We start from the raw sequence: 21,838 nt of genomic DNA on the forward strand, positions 1-21,838 counted from the left end.
CAAGTGTGTCATATTGTTTCCAATCACCACACATGAGTATTTCCGTTTTAGAAGCATTCAATTTGAGATGGCTCCAAGTGATCCTCTGATCCACGGCTCTGAGACAACCAAAAATTGGAGAGTTTTCAATGTCTTTGGGGCATTTCAGTTGAAGGAGTATCTGTGTGTCATCTGCATAGTTATAGCAGGTGAGGTGAAATTGATTGATCAGTACCAGTAATGACTTCGTGTCAATGTTGAAAGCATGGGCAAGGTGATAGAGCCTTGAGGGATCCCTGCTTTTGTGGAGTATAGTTTGGATGAGAAAGGTGGGGTATGAATGATATTAGTTCGTTTTCGAAGATAGGACGCGATCCAGTCTAGAGCAGTCCTCTCTATGCCGGCTTCATAGAGTCTTTGTTTTTGAGTGGCATTGTCAACTGTGTCAAAGGCAGCCGAGAGGTCCAAGAGGAGTAGCGCAGCAACCCCGTTGCGATCTACTGTATTCTTCAGGTCATCCCAGATGGCAAGGAGGGTAGATTCTTTGCCTCTTCCTGGACGGATTCCTGAAGTCTGAAAGTATGGCATTCTCTTCAATGAATTGTGACATCAGGGCAAACCCTGCTCTTTCTATCAGTTTGCCCAGAAAAGGTACATTTGTAATGGGTCAGTAGCTGTCAGGGTTCAGCCGGTCCAAGTTTGTTTTCTTCAGTAAAGCCGTATGACTTTTTTAGTTATTCTGGAAATATTCTGATAGTTAGGGAATCGTTGATGATTATTCTTACTGGAGTGGCAGCAGAGGCTGTTAAAAGAATTGTCTTGAAAGTTTGCGGTGGACACGGGTCAGAAGGGCTGCCGGCAGGCCTGCTTGCTTTGGCCAGGTCCATAAATTCATTGTGTGAGATGTGTTGGTAGGAACAGAGAGGCTGGGTTAGAGTATTCTTAGATTGTTGTTTTGCAAAACTTTGCTTGTGAAATCTTGAGCAACAGGATGAGTTCCTTTTAGGCAATTTGGTTTAAGAAATGTATGAGTATTTTATAGAATTCTTTATTTGCACATTTAACATTTAACATTTAGAATTCTGTCTGAATAGTACCTTTTCTTAGCTTTTTTAATAGCTGACTTGTATAATCTGTTAATTGTCTTGTTAGGCGTTTGTTTTGAGCCAGGTACATTGCAGCTATCTAATTTGTTGTTTTACGTCTTTTATCTCTATATTTCTCCAAGGTACTTTTTTCCTTTGTGCTGTTGTGTGGTTTTGAGTGGTATCAGGATGTCAAATGCTTCCTCTAGCCACTCATATAGGTTTGGAACAGAATGTATTGTTTCCAGATCTGTACTTGATGTTAGTTGTGTTTTTAAGTGTTCTAAATTGAGTTTGTTCCATGGTCGATGGATGCATGTAAGGCATTTTTAGGTGAGTCACTTAGTGTTGTTTTTGGTGGAAAGTAAGCAAATGGTGGTTTGACAATGTGACTGGAGTTATAGTTTGAAAGGTAACTAGTTCGGTATTAGCAAAAATGACATCTGGGATGTGTTCAGCGATAAATGGGTGGATCAGGCGCTTAACTATGTATTCCCTAAAACTGAAATTTCAGAAATATTGGGAGATAAAAACAATCCTTGGTACTCCAACCACCTCTGCCAGCTTAAACAGACATGCAAAAAAAGTGAGAGACAATGGAGGAAAGATTTAGCTTTCTTTACCGAGCAGAATTAAATATCGAGAAGCCATCAAAATGTATAAAAAGGAAATAAAAAAAGCACAAGCACCTTTATTATCAGGGAAGTATTCTCGTGGAGAGCTCCTCACACGAGATATTTAAAATTGCTAACAGTTTTCTCTCTCCGGCCACATCCTTGTTTGTTACAGAGAATGTCCAACTGTGATGCGACCAAATTGCTGATTTCTTCGCAGAGAAGATACAAACTATAAGTCTTTTACCCCTGCACAAGCCTCTCAAATGCCGGAGTTAAATGGTGGAGTTGATTTGCTCTTCTCTAGCTCCCAGCTTGAAAATCTTCCCCTTTTGGATTTTGAGACTTTGGAGGAGCTGCTCAAAAGACTTAAATCAGGCTCTCCTCTAGATGTGGTGCCTCCCAGTGTTCTTCAAATAGTAGCTGAAGTAGTGTCACCTGTTATACTGGATTGTATAAATTCTTCATTTAAAACTTGGATTGTGCCATTGCAATGGAAACATGCCAGAGTTAAAGTACGTCTTAAAAAGCCTAACCTGGATCCTTAGAATTGGGGAAACTACTGCCCAATCTCCCTGCTTCCAGGCGTCACTAAACTCACGGAAAAATATGTCAACTCAATCCTATCCGTGTTTTTAGAAAATAATAAACGGTTACATGCTACTCAGACTGGTTTTAGACCCCGACAGGGAACAGAAACAGCTTTGCTGATTGCAGTAGAAGAAATCAGGAAGATCCTTGACGACGGAGGCTGCGCGGCCCTTATCTTGTTGGACCTCAGCGCAGCCTTAGACACCGTTACTCATTGCGTCATGATACAAAGACTGAGGGATGCTGGAGTGACTGAACTGGCACTTAGGTGGCTTCAGTCTTTTCTTCAGGAGAGGGTTTACTCGGTTTTTGAAGGAGAATGCTCCTCGAAAGCTATATCATTGACTTGTGGGGTGCCCCAGGGATTTTCACTGAGCCCCACGATGTTCAATGTTTATATGAGTTTGTTGGCAGAAACAGTACTCCCATTTGGGGTACAGGTTGTATCTTATGCCGACGATACCCAATTGATTGTCTCCTTAAAACAGTCTAACTGCTCCGACCCTGATCTGGAGACTTGTCTTCAGAAAGTTTTGGGATGGATGGGCAGCTCCTTCCTGAAGCTTAACGGAGTTAAGACCGAGCTTATGCTCTTTGGGAAATCTGCTCCTTTAAGCATTGACCATCTGTGGCCTAATTGTTTGGGTTCCCCCCCCGGCTCCTAAAAACCGAGTCAAGAGCCTAGGAGTATGGATCGAATGCAAGCTGGATTTTGAAAACCAATCCCGCACAGTGGCAGCACACTGCTACAGATTGCTTAGAAGGTCCAGGAAGATACTCCCTATGCTTCCGTTTGCAGCTAGACGATTAGTGGTACAGGCTATTGTATTGTCTCAGCTCGATTACGCTAATGCGCTATATCTCGGATCCCCCTCGGCCACCACCAACAGATTACAAATTGTACAGAACTGTGCAGCTCGTATGCTAATGAATATTGCTAAACGTACGTCTGCTCGGCCGGCCCTGTCCTCTCTTCATTGGCTGCCTGTTCAGCAAAGAGTACAATTTAAGGCCCTCAGTATTATTCACAACTCCCTAGCAGGAAAGGGCTCACCTTTAATCTGTTCTTGGAGTAAACAGTATGTACCTTATAGGCCTCTTAGATCAGGGAATAAAGGCCTACTTTGTGTGCCTAAAATCAAACATGTGCGAAGTGGAGGGCGACTGTTTTCATAAAATGGACCGAGACACTGGAACACTATTCTATTGTACATACGTTCCGAATCAGACGATCTTAAGTTTAGAAAACTTGTGAAAACTTTCCGCTTCCAGTAACTGTCTCTTGGAACACCGGGTGTTTCAGCGCTGGGATGCCCCTGGGTAACCACGCGCTCTATAAATGCTCTTTCATTCATTCAATCATGTGTGTGGGTCAGTGGGCAATCTGATGTAGGTTCAGTGCATCTAGGGCAGTGATTATTGTTTTTGGATGGGTCATATTGGGTTTGTCAAACCAAATGTTGAGGTCACCCAGAGCGCAAAGGTTGGAGTGTATTGTTATTAGGTTTGAAACTCTGACTAGAAGTGTGTCTGGGAATGTCGCCTTGCTAGGTGGAGGCCTGTAAAGGAGCATAAAATTACAGGAGGAAGATGGTGTAGGATTGCATCTGGTTAGAAGCGCCTCACAATTAAGCATGAGCGGATTTTGCGGATTGGCAATCCGCGAATTTTGCGGATTTGCGGATTCGCAATCCGCAAAATCCGCGAATTCCCGCGAATTTGCGGATTTTTTTTTTTTTTGTGTTCGCCCGTGTTTCTGCCAGTTCGCGAGGGTTTTTACAATTTCGCAATTTGCGAACTTACCTGTCGGGTCGCAAGTTTTGCGAACTTGTTGTTTCTACGTGTCCAGCCTGTTTGGGACACTCTTCTTCATCACTGCCACTCTCTGTCACCACTGCCACTCTCTGACTACTCATGCCACCCTCTGGCCCACCCATGCCACCCTCTGTTTCATCACTACACCCTCTGGTTGTCCAGTGTACATTATTTTCGGCAAAGCAAAGCACACCTTCCCTGCCTCAAGTGACCTGAATTAATTTGGGGCTGATTAATGTGTCACAGAATATTTTTTTAGCTGGCACCTGCTTCCTTAGTGCGCCCTGATTAGTGATCTTTTGCACTTGCTAAGTGCTTTCATTGTTGCAAAATTAGTTACAACACCTGCCCTGCCCCAACTGACAATAATGAATTAGGGGCTGATTAATGGATTTTAACTTCCAGCCTGGCTCCTGCTTGTCTCCCTTAGCTGTAATTCAGGACCTTTGTGGCATATGTGTAACTATTCTGAGGTTCAGAGCAGGGTCACATAATAGTTTCAACTGGCAACTGAACTCTGGAGGGGCCCCTCAGGAAGCCCTACAGGAAATGGCTACTAATGATGTGCCTGAACTTTTGAACCTGGTAAGTAGTTACTTTCAGTTTTGCCAAGATCGTATTTCTGCAATTTCGCACTTATTCGCGGGGCGCGAACTCACGCTAACAGTGCGAGCAGCGCGAGCAAAATCCGCTGCTCGCGGATTTGCGGATTTTGCGGGAAATTCGCAAATCTCGCGGATTGCGGATTTCCCGAAAATCCGCAAAATCCGCGAGCGGAACGGATTTTCCGCCCACACCTACTCACAATTCTTTATGGAGATGTTGTCAACTTTAGAGATATGTAATGTTTGCCTGAACACAACATTTACACCACCTCCATTTTTGCCTATACGATTTTGGGTGATCGTTTGATAGCTTAGAGGAATGGCTTAGTGCATGACTGGACTGAAGCCATATCATCTCCCAACCATGATTCAGTTATGAATAGTATGTCTGGTTTTGCATCAGTGAGAAGGTCAAATATGTGATGTTTGTTTTTAGAGAGCGATCAAGCATTTATTAGTAGACAGTTTAGAGAATGTGCTTTGGTGACAGTGAGACTTTGTTTTGCAGAAGAGGGATGGGTTTGCAGCAGATGTGTTTTTAGTGCTGGTATTAGCTGTATTAGGACAGCAATCGTCTAGCTGTTCTGTAATGGGTTCCTCATCCAGCAGGCTAAGAAGGTATTTTGATGGGACTGTTTGTGTAAATGGTGGAGACGGTGTTTGAGAGTGAGTTGGTATGCTGGGTTGTTTTCGTGGTGTAACATTCATGTACAGTAGACATGGAGAAGCGAAGTTGGGAGGTGTGGTACGTTGCTCATATTGTTTGCATGTGTTTAGGGCTGAAGGTGTATGAGTCAGGGGTGGTGGTACAGCATGTAGATCATGTAGTAAGGTTCTAAATTGTCCAATGGATGAGAGGCAGTTAGAAGAGAGTTGCGGTGTTGCTGTACGTGTGTTAGGTGTGGCGGAAGAGAGAAAGCTTGGCATTGTAGTTTGTTCCTTTATGGATTTGAAAGGTGAGTGTATGTTTGTATTTTGTGATGTAAGTATTATGAGGTGTTGTGCTTGAAGGATTTTGTTGTGCAGGTGTGCGTGATATGTTTTGTTTTGGAGGAGTAGTGAAAAGAGTTGCTGTTGTATTTGTTTCATTAGATAGATTTGTTTGTATAGTATAGTTTGCGAGTGGAAGTTGTAAGGTAGAGGGGGTAGTGGTGTGTTTATGAATAGAGTGTAGGTTGTGTGAGGAGGGAATGAAGAAGAGTTAAGAGTGTTTATCTTAGACTGGTTTGTTGATAGAGTTAAAATGTGGGGTGTCGTGCAGTGTATGCGTTGTGTGTTTGTATAATTATGGTAGAAGGAAGAGGAGGGTGTTGGTTGGACAATTGATGGAAGGCTGAGTATGCGTTTGTTTGTGATAAAAGGGGGTCTGTTTGGAGTAATTAGAGCAGGGAGTGTGTGGCTGGATGGGATGTAGTTAAGTATGGTGTGGAATGGGGTTGTGTTAGTGATGAGTGGATTGGTTCATGGTATGGATAGAGTAAGCATGGGCGGAAAATCCGTTTCGCTTGCGGATTTTGCGGATTTTCAGTAAATTCGCAATCCGCGAGATTCGCGAATCTCCCGCAAAATCCGCAAATCCGCGAGCAGCGGATTTTGCTCGCACTGTTCGCGCCTTCCCAGTACAACTTCGCGCCCCGCGAATAAGCGCTAAATTGCAGAAATACGATCTTAGCAAAACTGAAACTACTTACCAGGTTCAAAAGTTCAGGCTCATCATTAGTAGCCATTTCCTGTAGTGCTTCCTGAGGGGCCCCTCCAGAGTTCAGTTGCCTACTTGCAACTATTATGTGACCCTGCTCTGAACCTCAGAATAGTTACACATATGCCACAAAGGTCCTGAATTACAGCTAAGGGAGACAAGCAGGAGCCAGGCTGGAAGTTCAAATCCATTAATCAGCCCCTAATTCATTATTGTCAGTTGTGGCAGGGCAGGTGTTGTAACTAATTTTGCAACAATGAAAGCACTTAGCAAGTGCAAAAGATCACTAATCAGGAAGCACTAAGGAAGCAGGTGCCAGCTAAAAAAATATTCTGTGACACATTAATCAGCCCCAAATTAATTCAGGTCACTTGAGGCAGGGAAGGTGTGCTTTGCTTTGCCACAATAATGTACACTGACTGGACAACCAGAGGGTGCTGTGATGAAACAGAGGGTGGCATGGGTGGGCCAGAGGGTGGCATGAGTAGTCAGAGAGTGGCAGTGGTGACAGAGAGTGGCAGTGATGAAGAAGAGTGTCCCAAACAGGCTGGACACGTAGAAACAACAAGTTCGCAAAACTTGCGAGCCGACAGGTAAGTTCGCGTTTGCGAAATTGTACAAAACCCTCGCGAACTGGCAGAAACCCGCGCGAAAACAAAAAAAAAATCCGCAAATTCGCGAGAATTCGCGGATTTTGCGAATTGCGAGTTCGCAAATCCGCAAAATTCGCGAATGCGAGATTCGCAAAATTCGCCCATGCTTAGGATAGAGTCATGTACTGTTTGTAGGTGATAGCATAAATGTGTGGTAGCTGGGATAGAAGGGTGTATATATGTGGTTTAGCAGTATATGCTTGTACATTGATTTGTGCATAGGGTTTGTTTGTAGTAGGTGTGCGGTGTACATTTGCAGTGAGTTTATTACTCTGTTTGTGGATGTGGAAGGTGTAGGGTGGGTATTACTGATTGAGAAAACGGGCAGCATTTCTAGCCCTGGTCCCGACCAGTCTTCAACAGGTTCAAACAGGCAACTGCCCTTGTCCTCTCCACCCTTAGCCTCGAAGCCCGTACTGAGACACCCTAAGCCTTGGCCTTTTATAGCCCTACTAGTCAGGTGACCCCTTCAGCCAATGGGAACCCTAGCCCTAACCCTATCTACTCAGAACACTAGCCCTAAAATCTAGAACCAATAGGAGATCAGGACCTTACAGCCAATCTTAGCCCTAGTCAAAGCACTCAATCAGGTTCAAAAACCCTAATTTTTACGTCCAATAGAGGCCCTAGCCCTAGCAGTAGCCCCAACCCTAGTCCCTGCAACCAATGGCACACGAACCCTAGTCCCTACTTCTAATAGAAAGCCAAACTCTAGCCCTAGTCCCAGCACCTACATTGATTGAATCGAAGACCCAGAAACCAATCAGAACGCTCAAATACCCAACCAATGAGAACACTAACCCTAATCCAGTAGAAACACCAGATACAACCACCAATCAGTGCACACATCTACTGTCCAATAGCAGACTATAAAGTTCCCAGCAACCTCAAGCAAGGTTTTCTAGCCAGAGAGTTGGAAGCAGGTCCTCTATTCAGAATCTCCTAGGAGACAGACAGGCTCAATCCCCACTTTACTCACTCTTGTGGCCAAAAATAAAGTGCACAATCCCTATAAAACACAGCTTAAACACATCACAGCAGACTACTGTTCTCTCAGAGCACACACTGTTCTCTCTCTTTTGTAAAAGTTCCCTCTCGCTAGGGGGGAGGGTCTGGTTTCACTCACTTACTAGCACAAAATGGGAGCTGGGGGTGAACTGCTTAACATACAGGTCTTAGCACAGAGCAAGGGAGAAATTTGGAGTGAGAAACTGATAGTCACAGGGAATGAGAGGGAAAAACTACAGAGCTTGGACTGAAATCCCACAATTCAACAGGTTAAATGGAAGCAGTCACAGGCAAGTAAAAACCACATGTTTAAACAAAAAACAGGTGATAAATGATGCAATCTCGGGAAGTTTAAAACTACAATTTCACACTGTAACAACCACAAGCAAAGATAGTAAATAATTTCTTTTTTAAATGATGCAATCACGGGCAGGGAAAAATAGTTTTTTAACATTTTAGGTAAGAGACAACACTAGTCTTCCTCCTTACCAGTTCCTGGACTTTGCTTCACTGCAATCTGGGGCACGAAGGTCAAAACTTCACTCACCGGGCAATAGGAAGTCAGTTGAGTATTTGAAGTAGAAAGCTAATCCATTCTTGGGCACAAGGGCTATACCTTAACTAACACACAGCAGAATTTGAGATTTTCTGAAAATGTGCCATATCTTATTTTAGGGCTATAGAGGATCTGATAAATATGGAACAGCAGTAATTCAAACACAAGTCCACTATGATTCATGCAGTGTCACCTCTTCTTTCTTATAAAAAAGAAAAGTTTGAGGTTTGTCAACTGAGATATTATACTCAAAGTTTATAATTAAATAGTTGGCATGTTGGTCTATAGACTTCTGGCCGTCAAAGGACACCCTAAAGCACACAAGAGGAAAAAGCAATCACCACATTTCCAGACCTGATGAAACGCAGAACATTTTCTAAGTAATTCTAGACTGTTCAACAGCTCAGTCTTATTTGAAAAAATTACACAGCATTTGCTCTTCCATCACAGAGGCAGGGTGGGGGTCTGGACACTCGGCAGTGTAATTCCTTAGTTGAAGCACTAAGGCCAGTCTTAACAGCTTGTGATATCTACCAGAGAAGAAAGAATGAAACAGTCTAAGGGTATAAACAGACACCGCTCCCACCAATTATAATCAGTTGAATGGTATGTTGTATTTGATGGCATCATCCCAGCACAGAGTACAAACAGCACAGTCAATGCTGTCGGACCCTCATGTGCAATCATAAGAAGCATGCTCTGACATGTAGCTGGGCAGTCTGAGTACAGTTGTGCGGTCCAAATCTAAACTGAAGGTGTCCTAGAAGAGATTGATGAAGAAAGCGGGTTTGTTTATCACTTTCTTCATTAGTTTACAAGAAAAGGGGTCCATGCAATTGACCTACAACTTGTGGGACTGTTAGGTTAATTAATGGCTTCTTTAATGATGTTGTTACCCATGTGTACTTCAGTATTTCAGGGACACTGAGAGGCATGCTTCTACTACAGCTTTGCTTGAACTCACGTTAGATGTAGCTATGATCTTATTTGGTTGAATGCTTGACAGTTGGTCCCAACTTACTTTAATGTATTTCTATGATATAAGCCAGTATGTAGCATTGATCAAGATCTATATATAGTGATTTATCTGCTTTTTATTAAAGTTTTCCTAAAAATACCTTGCTTAGTTTTCATTTTTGCAAACATCATCTGACCTACGACATCTTGGCTTGTCAAATATATTACATTTTTCAAATAAAGCACTTAGTAGATCCTCTACTGCACACATGGTCACTAGAAAGGAAACAAACAACTTATATACATTTGCTAAGGGGGACATTTGAGAAGCACTTTGAAAATTTGGTTGCTCACTTCACTAGCAACCCTTACCTGGTATGACTACACACATACTGTGTAGAAGTTTCTTTTACCATGTACTTATTTTCTTTGTTTTGAAGCACAATAATAAAGAATAGAACTGGCATCATATAGATCACAGTCAGAAATCATATCTATTATATACGTTGGGGGTATAAAACCATCATTATGCGCCCAGGAACCTCAATATTCAGTGGTCAATTCTCATGATACATCAATAGGGTACCTCAAGAAGATCTCCCCGAGCACTCTCAAATCACAATATTTCACTATATATACAAATAATCTTCTTTTCACTACCAGTTGGCGTAGTTGCAAGGAGTCCAAAAGTTCAATTATTAGTCCATAAATCTTGGTGTTTCCAGAGACACAAGAAATTTTCACAAATTATACGTTCATGCAGCCTGGACAGATGTGTCCATACAGTAGTCCATTTCTCCAAAATTAAATTTATTGTTCACTCCGGCATGTATATTCATAAAGCATAGCAGCCAACACGTGTTTCGTCGCACTCAAGTATGGCAAAGCGACTTCATCAGGGCTGTTTTCCTAAAAGTTCAAGATCCAATCAAATGTTCTACCTTCTCAATATGTTTGTTAAATATCAACCAAAGACAGGGAAAAATCTTCCACTGTCCCAATCTACAAAGTTCCTCACGATGTGAATATATATTACAATCTATTGTATCGATTTCAATGCTAGGACCATAGACCACAGACAGGGTAAAATCTTCCACTGTTCCAATAACAAAGTTCCTCACGTCGTGGATAATTAAACACACGATCTATTTTATCGATTTGAATTACAGGACATGTGTATCCGATGTCCTCTCGGTATCCGGCGTTCTACCTTATGCGACTTGGAAGAGGAATGTGACACAGAGTAATAGAACTTCTCTTCTAAGATGCACAAGAACATAATAGGTATATGGGCCTGATTCACAAACTGTATCTGTAGTACATAAAGTAGCACCACAGTAAATTGTAAATTGATACTTGTATAGCGCACTACTCACCCGCAAGGGTCTCAAGGCGCTTGTACGAATACCGCTGTGGAACCCATCCTGGCTTTCCCTGTGAGGCGTTCACTCCTGGGCACCCCCAAGGTGGAGGCCAGGCATCCTTAGCGTTGTGGGGGCCGTTGTGGAGATTAAGCAAGCTATTGCCCAGAGTTGCAGAGTGGGACCCATGATTGGAATAGGCACTGAGGCGAGAATTATCAGGTCCTTGGAATTTTGAGCCCAAGACCCACAAAGGCGGGGAATTGAACCCTGGTCCCGGACTAGACCTCTGCATCAGGGTCTGCCGCTCTAACCATTGAGCCACACTTCTCCTCAGTAATACTGCTTACTAACTACAATCCAATTTACTAACCTACGAGTGGAAATCTCCACCTCCATCTCTCCTTCTTTCTGCAGTGAGATCCTTCCAAATTTAAGTTTACTACTTAGCAGAAAATGTGTGGAAGCACCAGGGGAAGTGGCTAGAAAATAGAGAATTCTTACAACTAAGGGCCTGATCACGATGTTGGTCAGAAAGCCTCTGACCGACAGTTGGATTCCTTTAGACCTTGTCAGAACCCATCCGCCCAACTCAGTTGGAAACAATTTCTACCGACCGATTACGATACTCGTTTGATGGAAGGGGAATCATTTGGTCAATCCGAATCGGTACCGAGCAGCATTCAGAGAATCAGAGTTTAGTTGAAGCCGATTCGCACAGCTCAATGGACAGAGTTTCCAACCAAACATTTACGATGCCAGATTCCAACAGCCTTACGTACTCAGTCTGTCCGACACGAAAAGGCTATTGGAAACGGACTTTGGGGGCACCTAGCAGACTCCCTTTCATCCTGTTTTCTCCAGTTTGGGGTCGAGGGGGTACCCATGGGACCTCCCTGTAAAATCATGCATAGTGTGGTATGTGCCATCGGGTGCCGCAACAGGGTGCAAGGTTTTCCGCAGACACCCATTTTCCCCATAGAAGCCTGTGTTGACGGTCGAAGCACAGGCTCCCATTGAAGTCAATGGAAGTCCTTCCAAAGGGTGTTCGGAAGCATCATAATCCGTCAGACGTAACTGCCGACCGCGAGTCTGTCAGAACCGAATCCGACAAGGAGTCGGGCAGTATAGTTTCCGACCGACATCATAATGAGGCCCTAAGTGAATGGTTTAGAGAGTGCTAGGTTTGGGTTTAGGGCGGACAGAGAACCTTTCACAAAAGACTTACCCCATTGGTATTCACAAACTGCATTTCTACATTTACTACAGCCAAAAGGTAACCTAAACAATAATGAATGTACTCCAGATCAGGCATGGAGTGAATCCAGCACCACGTGTGGCCAACTGCTGGTACTGCAAACTCATCCCAAAGAAAATGTTGGAGGCAGAGCCCTAAAATAGAACGCCATTGGAAATAATGAAAACTAATAAACTAAGTTATTGAAAAAATATATCTAAATTTAGTGTAATGTTTTAAATCATTTTGAAATAAAAAATAAATATTATTTTAGTTTAAATAGTTCAAAACATTTTAAATAGAAAATGTATTGTGACCATATTTTAATTTAGATTGGAGTTTCAAATACATAATAAGTAAATACAAACATTGTAGTTTAGGTGGGATTTTTTTAAAAATAAATCTTAACAAATCTTACAATCTTACAAATAAATGTAATATTATTTAGGCTGTCCCTAGCTAAAGAGACCTTAATTGAAACAAGAATCGACAACAAAGCCAAGAAAATCTTGAAAATTGACTATTCCTTTCTGCGTCCCAAAGTCATATCTTGAGTATGTACACTGACTGTTGAGCATTGAATTTGACTTACATTTTTCATGAAATGATCATGACCATTCAGAACAATTTATTTAACAATGTTCAAAAAACCAAATACAGGTGTCTCCTCTAAAGAACCCATTACCCCTCTCCACACCCTCCTCCCTGGACAGGTTTGCTACTCTTCCTCCCGAACTGTCGCTATCAGCGATGGAAGGCCTGACGTCTGGCTACCCTTTAGATCATTGCCCTGCTACCTTGCTAACCATGGCTGCCCAATCCCTTAATCCTATAGTGAACAGCATACTTCTGGCAACAGGTGTGGTCCCAGTAGGCTGGAAAAAGGATAAAGTGATCCCTCTGTCCCCATATGCCTCTCAAGCCAGAACCCTGACTATGGGTGTACCCCAGGGTTCTGCCCTTAGCCCGATCCTGTTTAACATTTACCTCATACCTTACTGGCAGAGTCATTGGGTCCTAAAGTAGTTTCTAATGCTGATGATATGCAGCTTCTCTTCTCCTGTGGGAAGGGAAGGCAATTGGATGGGGAGCTCATCTCTCAATGTTTTTCCAGGGTGTTTCAGTGGTTGGCCCTGCACCAATTAAAGTGCAAGCTGGACAAGACTGAGATTGTGGTCTTCGGAGATGTATCCCACAGTCTATTGAGAACTTTCTGACTGAACGATGCACCTCAGCCTGGCCCCCTTCAAAACTCTGTGAAGAATGTAGGTATTACATTTGACAGCACCCTCTCTTTCCAACCACAGATTCAAGCTTTAACCGGCTCCTGCCTCAGCACTCTCTGCATGCAAAAAAAATAATTCTTCCTTTCCTGTCTGAGTCGGCAGGCAAAAAGGTCATTGAGGCTCTGATCACGATGAAGCTGAATTATGGGAATGCCCTCTATCGCAGACTCCCTGTGTTCCTTCTTAACAGACTCCAAGAGGTGCAGAATTCAGCGGCCAGACTGCTACTCAAACTCCCACCTAGGTCTCACATGTCTCTTCATCTGAGGACCCTGCACTGGCTCTCTATAAAAAAGAGGACACTTTTTAAGGCCATGGTTTCAATGCATAAGGCCTTGCGCAACATGGTTGTGTTATATACCTCAAAGAGAGGATTAATGAATACATCCCAGCGTGTATGCTGCAATCTTCCTCCACTTGCCTGTCTAGTGTGCCCCGGATCAAACGACTTAGAGTGAACGGGAGAGCTTTCTCCTACTTCACCTGGAACAAACTGCCGAAAGACCTTCGCATGGTGAGCAATCTCGCTACCTTCAAGTAGAAACTGAAGATGTGGCTTTTTATGCAGGCAATCTAGGTATCCAGGTCTGCTGCCCTTAGCCTGAGCACTAGGAAACTCTGTTGAGTAGCTGTGCGCTTTACAGACCATGATAACATAACATATTATTTAAACTAATTTTATTATGATTCAAGATTGATAGTGAGATCTTTATTGGAAAGAAAATTGCTAACTCTCCATGAGTTGTCCTGTGTCTTTTGTTTATAATCCTAGGTCATTCTCTGCCCCACCCTTTTTGTCTTCATCTCAATGTGGGTCAGGTTGGTGCCCACAACTTCTCTGTGCTGCCCTCCTTTTCAATTCAGATCAGATGAATGCACCTCCTGCTTTGCCCCACACTGCTTTTCACTGCAGCCCATTGCAGCACCTGCCCTACCCCACATTGTTGCTTGTGGTGGATTGGGAGCTAGAATTGCTTTTTTGAGGACTTTGCCCTGCTGCTGGTGCATGCACTTTTGTACTGCTACCCCTCCTATCCTGCACATTCCATCACCTGTATGTCTTCAACTACTGTCATTTCCATCACTACTATTACTAACAGCAGTACTTACACAGTCACTACTAGTACCACTATCACTACTGCTACCAACATCATTATCACCTCTACCAAGCCCTACTATAACAACCTTGACAACCACCAATATTGCCACCACCACCATTACCAATACCACTACCAATGTTGCACTACCACGACCCCAGCTGTTACCTGTACCATTGCCACCTTCATAAAACCACCACAATTACTACCACTGCCACCACTACCATCCCTCAACAACTTCATTGCAAAAGCAACCTTGTCTCCATTATCATCACCACCCCCATTATCACCAATATTACCATCATAATTGACACCACCACCATCATCCTTGACCCCATCACCACCATTACTGCTGCCGTTAGCACCATTACCAAGATTACCAACACCACCATCACCATCACCATTTCCACTACCAGTACCACTATAATTACTATTACATTGCCTATGTTAGCACCAAGATGACAACATCACTAAAACCACAATTTTCAACACCACCAATGCTACTACCATTACCACCACTATCATCATTACCACCACTCCTACAAACATTACACTACCATTGTCACTATAACTCTGTTCTAAAGTGACTCTAACTCGCACCCTCGCCAGGCACTGCTAATTACCCCACATATTACCTCACTAATGAAATAATCTAATTTCTACCATTACTGATGACAATTTAACTGTCATCTTTAATAACAGCACTGTGCATGACAGGGTGTGAGTTATAGTTAATTTATGACACCAGTCATAGTTCCTAGAGATAACTATAAATGAGGAATTTCAGTAGTTTTTCTTTGTTTAAAATGTACCTTTTTCATTGAAATTGTCACCTAATTATAACCCTACCTTAATTTAAAGGTTTGAAGCACACGCCATTCAATCAATTACAGTTTTCTACAAAGTATTAACAGAAATAATAAAAAGACAAATGATCCATGTGTTTTATTTCATCTTCTTCAGATGATCTTCTTTTAGCATTAACCAACACGTGTGTTGTCGTATCCGGGAAATATCCGTATGACTTCCTCATGGCTAAATGTAATGCAAATGGCGACTTTGTGTAGAACCAATACATGTGACAAACTTGTGTGACAAATGTGTCACAAGGACACAGATCGAATTGTCCTTCACCTCGTAAATCTGGGCTTTATGATAGACATAAGGATATTCCACGTTTGTCACACAAGTTTGTCACATGTCACCATAGCTCTATAAATGTGCTTGTGTTCAATGTGACAGATGATTTTTTTTTCAGTTTGTTCATGACTTGTCATGACGGCCAGAACATCTGCCAAGCCCGCACTGAGGACGCTGCATTGGCTCCCTATCAGGGAAAGGGTAACTTTCAAGGCCCTCTGTCTGGCCCACAAGGTACTTCACAACACTGGCCCCCCAATCCTAAATAACTGGATCAAACCCTACAGACCCACGAGAGCGCTTCGTTCCGAATATGGAAACTTCATCACGATCCCCAAGGTGAAGAAAGCCCGTATAGGTGGCCGTCGTTTTTCAGTCAACACAGGGAAAAAATGGAACGCTCTCCCCCTGAGCCTCAGAGCAGAACCAAACCTCCTGCGGTTCAGGAAAGCTCTCAAAACCCTACTCGTCCCCTGAGCCATTATCTCTCCTAACTTTCTCCCCCTGTGAGTAAGAGGTTCAGCGCTGGGATACCTTCTGGGTGACTACGCGCTCTAGAAAAACCCAAAATAAATAATAAATAACTTGTATTGGTTCTACACAGTATGTCACAGGAATACAGTCCTATCAACCTTCAATATGAATTTGGCATGGGTCTCCATGTTGGCAATGACAATCAGTTTACACATTGAGTGTGATGGTACTGTAAGCGCCTGAAGTTTGGTTAAGAGCATGCATTGTAATTGCTCTATGAAAAAAGTGTTATATATATTTTTGGAATACAACGTTGCCATTTGCATTACTTTTAGCCCTGACAAAGTCATAGAATATTTCATGTATAGAACGAAACACGTGTTGGCTAAGTCTAAAAGAGCATCTGAAGAAGATGAAATAAAACACAACAAGAAAAATACAGGAGATACAAGGTCAGAATGTGTGCTGTACTGAATCTATGAACTGAATGGAGTCATGGAACACCCAGAAATTACATGTGGCTGAAAAACTCCCATCAGACCACCATTATGGCGGAGTATCGTCACGTGGGATACGGATGGTGAATCCAAGTCTCACCCAACCCATCAGATGATGGTGTAGAGATGGATTCCAAGGTGACCCTCTAGCCACAATGTATTTCAGTATGGTGGTAATGGTGTGCAAAGTGAGTGAAAAGTGTAATATTAAAATTAACTACTGTAACAGAAAATATGTTTAATAGGCACTGTTACAGTGTTAAGACTAAAAATAGCGCCACATAGTGTGAAAATATGACTAAAGATCGGAAATGACTAAATAAATGACGTATACTAGCAAAGGGTGTAATCAATTAACCAATCACCCAAGATATTCAAAGTTATAAATTGGGCTATGAGATATTTAGGTCGTTAAACTAACCCACAGACCCCCCCACCTCTTATTTTTTCTAGAAATAAAACACAACACCTGAAGACAAGACAACAGATCATTTGTCTATTTATTATTTCTGATGATACTTTGTAAAAAACTGCAATTGATTGAATGGCGTGTGCTTCAAACCTTTACATTATTGTTCACCATTCCTAGGATATGATTAGGGAAGTAGGGTGCATCTTCCCATCATTGAATGCACCACAGGCACTTATTCAGTTCGACAAACACACATATACAACACTGTAGGGGCGCTTGATACCTCACCAACACCCAATTCTAAACTTATAACCATACTTTAACCTTTGTTTTTGACAGTGAATATGTATATACATATATATTCACTGAACAAAATTGTTAAAGTGACATTATAGTTAGGAATTGTAATTATGTCTTACTTTACATAAACAAAACCTTAGAAATTCAATGAAAAAAACAAAGGTTAAAGGCACGTTATAGGGAGGTGAAAATGTCAGTTAAAATATACCATTTTAAAATAACAAAAACAACAGTTATCTCAAGTAGTTATAGTTCATGCGCACACCATGCTATCCTCAATTATGTAATTTCAGATGTCATCAGTAATGTTATCCATGATTTCTAGAACAAGTCATAACTGCTGTAATATAGGAAGTAATTATCAGTGCATGCCTCAGTCCAATTTCCTAAAATGCTCACTGCAACATTTTTCATCATCTTGTGGCTAGCCAATTATCGGGAAATCTACCACAAGACTTTTAGGAGTGAGACAGTCCTCTAGACCTATCAGCAAACTTTATTTTTGATTCTGTGCAACCGCAGGACTCTCGTAAGACTCTCATAAATCCAGTCATCAAGAAAAACAAATATTTTTGGATATGATTTCTCAAAAAATGCTGAACTGATTTACACCATGTCACAAAAAGCACACTTTTTGGACCAAGATCTAGCATCCTGTCAAATGTGGTGCAATGTAGTTTTCACTGTAGCCCTTTTCAATAAAGTCTATGAGAAAAGCATAGGGATTTTGTTCAGATTCAAAACTAAAGCCGTCTGATTGATTGAGGGGACGTTTTTGCCATCGGTCGTTGTGCTCCCATGGGAGTGAGAGGCCCTGTGGCACTTCATGCTCTGATTGGGTTGCCACAACATGAAGAGAAAGGTTGTGGCTGACATTTTAAGACAAGGGAACTTGGCCCCAGCCTACTGAAAATAAAAAAAAGAGTAAAGAACAAGGGGACAAGAGAGGGGTGACCTGACCCCCAGGACAATGTTGCGGCAATGAAATAAAACAATAGGGGTTTTGTGATCCTGTGGTTGCCCTGATCAATCCACTGAGCGCCATGGATTCACGTGGGAGCTTGCAAGTGCTTCCTTCATGGTACACCTAAGGTAGTAAAATAATATATTTGAAAAAGGCAGTGCACAGTGGGGGCGGGTGTAGGCAAAGTCCAGTAGAAGGTAGGCTAAGCTCTGCAGCCAACCCAATGTTGTTCAAAAAGTCTCAGAATGAAGCAATATCTTGAGCTACAACAATAATCTCGATGTAGGGCCAATTTGCTGAACAGACTGAATTAGCCGAGTTAATAGATACTATCAAAGAGGAATGTGTTGTAAGTTGTAATAATCACTCCACACAGTTCTTGAGGCAAAAAGCTTCATCTGTTTATTTGCAGCACAGAATAAACGTCTCTCTCACCGGCTGACCAAGCTCCAACTGCCAAGGCTGGAATGTCAGCTGGATGAAACCACAACACAGAAGTCATGGAATCACTCTAACAGCATGTAATGAATCAACACTAAAGAAAGACGAAAATCATATTTACAACACATCTCCTTCCGTAGGAACTTAAAAATGATAGAAAACAATATTGCATACAGAAAACAAGAATGAAAGATCAACAAATATAATCATTAAGATAAAAGGGTGGACGACGTAATCTTGGACTTCTCATGGTAAGATTTGTCAAACTAGCATCAGAATTCGTACCACCTTAAGATGCAGAATCCTCCTCAAAATGCTGAGAAGCATCACTACCACCATCCTCCCTCCTATGAACAGCCGAATCAGAAACACTCAAGCCTTCTTGGGTTGAGAACATATACCCACTGTTACTTGACACGTTCTCTTCATCCTTGCCCCACAACACACCGTTACCTCTCTTATACAAGGCAACCCTACGGTAGTTCTACTTCTCACCATTCTCCAGTACTACATATTGGGGAAACACTTGTTTCACCAAAAATGGTCCTCTAAACTTCGTAAGACCTTTAGTAACTCTGCCAAATTTAACCTTCACCAAATCTCCTGCAGAAACAGAAAAAGAAGACGCTTCCTGATTATTTGAAGCAAGCATTAGGCTATTATGCTTCTTTAACCAAGAAGGTTTTAATTTTGTGCCAGGCGATCTACCACGCATCACCTCAAATGGAGACCTGACATTTTGTTTATGCAGAATGGAACGATAAGCCCAAACCATTTCCTGAACTTTCTCATCTGAAAAACAGCCTAACGTACAAGTCATTTGAATTATACCCTTCACTAACCAGTTGACCACTTCACAGATTCCGTTAACTTGTGGGTTATATAAACTAGTGCGATGATGGCTTATCTCACAATTCTCCTAGAATAACCTCATCTTGTTAGACGTTAACTGAGTACCATTGTCAGTTATTAAAACAGATGGAAGTCCCTCATCAATAAAAAAAAACCTTCAAAAACTTTATGGTGTTGTCAGTAGTAATTTTCTTAACACATCCACAATTACGATTGTGCTGGTTGTGAGGTAATTCGTCCATGGGACCAATAAAATCCAAGCATATGCTATGCCAAGGTTGGTCTGGTGCATTAATTTTCCCTTGCTGTTGACTGGGCACAATTTTAAGACTTTTTTCACCTTCTCTGCAACTGTCACAATGTCCAACACAAGAAGCAGCATCCGAATCAATGGAAGGCCACCAAAAATGTTATTTTTTCCTCCGCTGAGTGAGAGTTTGACCCAAATGGCCCTCGTGTGCCAACATTAATAACTTGTGTCTTAGAGTATTTGGAGTAATAAATCTATCTCCCCTCATCAAAACTACATCACCAGACACTGACAATTCATCCAAAACTCTTAAATACGGTCTCATACCAGGTTCAACAGAACTCTCACGCCTAGCACCCATCTCTATGAGATCCACAACTTTCTTCAACACCAAATCCTTCTCCATGCTCGAACTCCACTCAGCCTTAGAAAAAGAGCCTTCACCACATAAAATCACATCCTGTACAAAAGCTATGGCACTTTCTTCTTGAAACTTACACTGGCATTTACTAGAGATTTCATCTCTCACTGGAAGTCTCGATAAACAGTCCGCTTGAACATTCCGCCAGCGTTGCACAAACGATAAATCAAATTGGTACTCTTGTAGCCTCGAAGCACGTCTCGCTAATCTGGGAGAACCTTTACCCGCACCCCCAGGAGCCAAGACATACACCAAAGGCTTGTGATTGGATCGCAATTGAAACCTAGTGCCCCAAAGATAAGTCCTAAAATAATGTGTACCCCACACAGCAGCTAAGGCCTCCCTTTCTATAATGGAATAGTCCCATTCTGAAACAGTTAAGGGACGTGAAGCAAAAGCTACAGTCTTTTCTTCATTCCCATGTCTCTGTAATAACACTGTCCCTAATCCAATGCTACTAGCATCAACCATCAATATAGAGACAAGATTGATGTCAAATGGGGACAAAACTCTTGCATCACACAACTCTTTCTTTATGAGCTTGAAACAATCTGCATGCTCTTCATTCCAAGAAAACTTCACACCTTTTTTAAAGAGAGCCCTTAGAACATATATTTTATCTGAAAAATCCCTGACAAATTTTGCATAAAACTCAATCAAACCCATAAAAGATCTCAGCTGGTCTTTGTCTACTGGGCAAGGAGCAGATTCAATGGCAGCCAGTAAATTTTGTTTGAGTTTAATTCCATCAACTGTGATGACATACCCTAAGTACTCTATTTCCTGTACCAAAAATGAGCACTGTTCTTTTCGCAAGGTAAGACCTGCGTCCTGAATCCTTGATAAAACTCCTGTAAGGACATCATTGTGTTCACATGTTGTGTCTCCAAAAATGAGTATATCATCCTGAAAGAACAACACTTTACCTATGCCCTCGAAGATTTCTGTTACCATTCTTTGAAATACACTGGCCGCAGATATTAGGCCAAAAGGTAATCTTGTAAATTGAAATGTGCCCTCACTAGTAATGAACGCCGTCAGATGTTTTGATTCCTCATGAAGGCGTATCTGATGGTACGGGCTCTTCAAATCAAGTTTACTAAAATATTTCGCACCTTGCGACTTTGACACAAGTTCCCCAATATTAGGTAAGGGAAAAACATCTGCAACCAAACTCTTATTCAATGATCTCAGTTCAACACAGAATCTAATTTTTTTTATCAGCCTTCTGTATGATCACTACCGGAGAAATCCAGGTAGCTCCTTTCACAGGCTCTATTATACCTCCTTGAAGCATCTCTTTAATCACACTCTTCACTTCTTCTCTCACTGCAATAGGTACTCTTCTCGCTTTGTGTTGAGTTGGTATTGCGCCTTTCTTCAATAATATTTTGTGCTCATATCCTTTTAGTTCTCCCAATTCGTCCAAGTTTCAAATAGATGGATCCATCTGGGCCATGTTTTTCAAATAGAAGCCGTAATCTTGATGAATACCCCACCAGTGTCTTATATCGTGTTCTCTTTGGAAGTTTTGCCGTTTTTAA

This window comes from Lissotriton vulgaris, chromosome 9, assembly GCF_964263255.1.
Source record: "Lissotriton vulgaris chromosome 9, aLisVul1.2, whole genome shotgun sequence".
In the NCBI taxonomy this organism is placed as follows: Eukaryota; Metazoa; Chordata; class Amphibia; order Caudata; family Salamandridae; genus Lissotriton; species Lissotriton vulgaris.